The sequence below is a fragment of the Pinus tabuliformis genome, chromosome 5_2, assembly GCF_031772625.1.
Source record: "Pinus tabuliformis cultivar Carrire ecotype Pingquan chromosome 5_2, CPIR1, whole genome shotgun sequence".
NCBI lineage: Eukaryota > Viridiplantae > Streptophyta > Pinopsida > Pinales > Pinaceae > Pinus > Pinus tabuliformis.
Window position 1 is genome coordinate 362565133 of NC_142306.1, and position 4318 is coordinate 362569450.

Below are 4318 nucleotides of genomic sequence, written 5' to 3' on the forward strand. Positions count from 1 at the left end.
TTAATAAAGAGAAGTTTCTATCATTTCTGCATCTTTATTTCCTGTTTATGCATCTGTTATATTGGGTATGAATTCCACTTCTAATGCTTATATGATGCGCGAATGTGTATAATTGTATTGGTTAAGTGAAAGCAAGTAGGAACATTTGTTTATGCGAAGATAATTAAGATATGTCAATAAGATAAGTAAGATACTTAGTCTAGTTTGGGAAATAGCACAATTCGCTGCCATATAAGCGCCAAAGAACTTCAACCCCTGGTTAGGGCTGCGCGAAAGACGATTGTAACAGATCGTGAAGGTACTAAAGGATAGACCGGAGCGCGAAGAACCCTGCGCGAAGGCAGGTATAGTTGGAATAAACCAACATCACAACCATCTTAAGGGTGTGGAAACTTGTTTCCAGCATTCCCTCATACTGCTTCGGGTGAGACTTCAGTCCACACTCCGCGGGTTGATGCCGAAAGGGCTAGTAGTGTAGGGATTTGCTTGGCTAACTAATGCTGAACTTGGGTCAGGCCCCCTCAAGCCAAAAGTCATCATAGTCCTCCTTTAAGTGTCAAATGATGCTTCTCTCTATAACCAACCTGAATAATTGGGAAAAACAAAGGAAAAATGCAACAGTGGAAGTCTCATAAATTGAACTTGACAAGTAGGGTAGTTTCTTTGAGCTTTTACAATTCTTCCAATGGTCAACTATGTTTGCATCGTTTGACATAATGGAGCAAGTAGAAAAATAAATTCAATAGTTTTTATGGAAAGGTGAAAAATCTAATGCAAATAAGTTCCATTTAATCAATTAGAATATTGCTACTAATATAGGAAAGAAATATCTATCATTAGATAATATTGCTTTGGGAACCATAGGAATATGTATTAATACTTTTTCTTTGAAAAAAAAATTGTTAAATAAATACCTCCATGGCAACAAGAAAAGATGTTTAGATCAACCCTTGGACAATAGGAATGGATCTCTAAACTAAAAACTATGTGAAACAATTACTCTTTTAATCTAGTCTCAAAACACTCGAATTCATGGAAATGGAAAACTAATTAATATATGGGATGATGACATCGAGGGGAAGCTTCCCCATGATGTCATAATCCCTCTCAAATCACTTGAATTCAAGGAAATGGAAAACTAGTTAATATATGGGATGATTACATCATGGGGACGCTTCCCTTTCGGCATATACAAGAACCCTCTATGCCAGATGATTAATCAAAAGATCAAAACAATATTTGATTTGTCCTTTTGGGATGAGTAAGACATCAACATTGGAAGTTGATTTCTCATCCAATTTGATCCTTTTCCCTCACCTCCAAGGTTTCTCTTGTGAATAAAACATCTCTAGAAAGTCAGGGTTAGAGAATCAATGGCTTTGAATACTCAATTAATATATAAATCCCAATGCACGAATTTCCCTTTGACTCCTTGTTCAATAATTTATAAACATATTTGGAGGAGAAATGGGTTGTTGAAAATGAACATTTTCTATTGAAATGGTGCAAAGGAGACTAATAACAATAGAGAATCCATAAAAGAAACGGATCCAAGGGCCTTCATGTTGTATTTTCTATGCTTCATAGATCGTGAATCCATAACACCTTTTCTTAGATTGTCCCTTCTCAAAACAAGTTTGAAAGCTTTCTTTCAAGGAAATTAAACACATTTTCAAGAAAATGGTTTCCCCTAGCTCCTGGAATGAGATCTTCAACTCCTAGCCTAAAAATTATGCCAAAACATTTCAGAATCAAACCATTCTTAAAAGAGCCTAATTGACAATGCCTAAATTTGTGTGTTGGTAATATTGGCTTGCAGGAACATAGTTATTTTCCAACAAGGCAACATATCTCCTACAACAATGGTTGCCAAAACTTGCAGCCTCTTAATTGAAACAATGAAAGTTAATCGAGTGAAAGGTCAAAAATATGTTGCTACAAGAGCAATACAAAAGGAAGCTACAAGATGCTTTTTTGGGGGGCGCTTCTCAACCTAAAACCATCAACTCAAAACCTAGATCATGGTAGAATTGGAAAATTCATCAAGAGGTGGAGGAGGAGGTGTTCTAAGGTTCATAATTCTCTCATATAAAATTTTGTATGCTTTTAGATGGGGCCTCAAATGGAAATCCTAGGGTGGTATGTGTAGGGCGGACAATTTTTAAAAAGTTTATTTTGAATGGGGGCCAGATAAGACAATCAATAATTAGGCAAAGATATTTTCTTTATATCAAGGGCTAAAGGTTCTTGACCCAAGGTAGATAAGAGAGTTAATTTCCATTCGAGATTTAGCAATAACCATTACACTCATGAACTACTCCTCTCTATAATGGAAGTCTAGAACAATTCACTTAGTGAAACTAGGAAGGGGCAAACCAATTTGAATCCATAAGCTTTTCCACGTCTTAGAGAAAGGAATCATCAAGCTACGTGTTTGTCCAATGAAGCCTCATGCTTGACTTGTGGAACATTGAGGATAAATGGGGGGTATCCTTCTCCTTGGTTCCTTAACACAAAAATTTAATCACTAATCCAAAGTTATAGATGCCAACATATAGCCAAGCCACATGGAACATTGACATTAAGACAAAATATTAGAGTTCGAAAGGCATTACAACCTCTACACCATCACAAAATCCAACCATTATGGAAGAGAAACTCTATCAATTCAAATTTACTGTAACTCCAAGCAAAGGTGGGATAATGGATCCTGTCATGGGTCGAGGTGGTTGACTTTTGAGTAATTTTTCTAAGCCTGGGAAACACTTCAATTCATTTCAATTGTATCCTCATAGGTGGTAATCCTGACAACATCTCTCCTCAGTTCATGTTCAATGAATTCTTGGAGGCATTTTAAACTGTTGCTAGCTTAAAATATGAGTATCTCTCTCAATGTTGAAATTGCTCCTCTGCATTCTTTGGTTTCACATTGATAGTGGAAGTGTGGTTCACAGAGGAAAGACTTGAATTAGGGGATCCATGGTAGTTTTCTTTAGAGATTGGAATGCATAATAAGCCATAACCATCCAAGGTGATGTGCCCTGTATGAGATCACTGACATTAGCTGTGTTGTTCAAAGACAAAAGACTCTTTTTGAAAATAATAGGACCTTTATTTTCATTGCAATAGGAAAAATTCATGCCTAGGAATAAAATCATAGAAGTGGGATTTCAATTATTATGGAAACTTTGATGCAACAGAAGAGACAGATGGAAAACTTAAAGAGGCTGAGTTTTGTGTTTTGCATCAATAGGCTTCAAATTAGCTAGAAGCCCTCATTTAGCTACCTCCCAAATCAGAATGTCTATTGGTTCAAGTGTAGAAGAAAACGGTGAGTAGGAATGCCCTTAATTAACTTCATGTCTTCTCATGTTTTGTAAAGTTGGTGTTTTTTGAGGTTTATTTTTCAAGCTTTACACAAACAAAAAAATTTAGACATCCCCTGCAACGGATAATATCACCTTTTTTTATAGTTATTTTGCAAGATTTGCGACAAATCTTAAACTAATTTTGGAACAGTCCACTTTTTTGTATTATTATGGTATCTAGTGAGGTTGCAACAACATTCTAATTTAAAAATTAACTTTTCTTGTATTAAATAAACAAAAACAACATTACATACAAATTAGGGTTTGTAAAAGACATTCAAACACTCAAGCAAGAATATAAATCCACAAATTTTGTGGCATTGTTATTGTGTTTTGTTGAATTCCAGGACTTCAGATTTATTTTCAAGTGCTTGAAGAATTGCAGAATAACCCCTTGGACATGAAATAGTTACTGAAGGGTCATTTTGCTAAACATGGTAAGGAAATATTTCCAATGCATGTTGAAGAGAATGGGTGACTAGAAAATATTTTTGAGTTTTCCAAAATTTCTGCTCCTGCAAAAGTATTGTAGTAGAAAACATGGGGTCTGAGACTAGTTTCCATCAACACAATCTAACAGGGATAAATGCAAATAACCTTAGAACTAGAGAAAATACAAAAGAAAATGACATAAATCTTGAAATAGAACCACTTTATCTACTCAGATCAGAACAAATTTAAATTATCTAAGGATTTAGGATTTTAAAATCTTGAAATATTCTACAAACCATTTGGTAACCCTATTATAGGATACACTACATCCCTGTAAATATTTCTAACTGCAGTTTTGTAGTATGGTTCCTCGTTGCAAGTGGATAGCTAGATGTGATGAGAATTTGTTTCAATTATGTGGTTCACAAAGTAACATTCATTACTCCATGAGATATAACATATTTATGTTCTTTAGGCGGGATCATTTGCACTTGTCTTGCCTCTTTGATTTCACATAA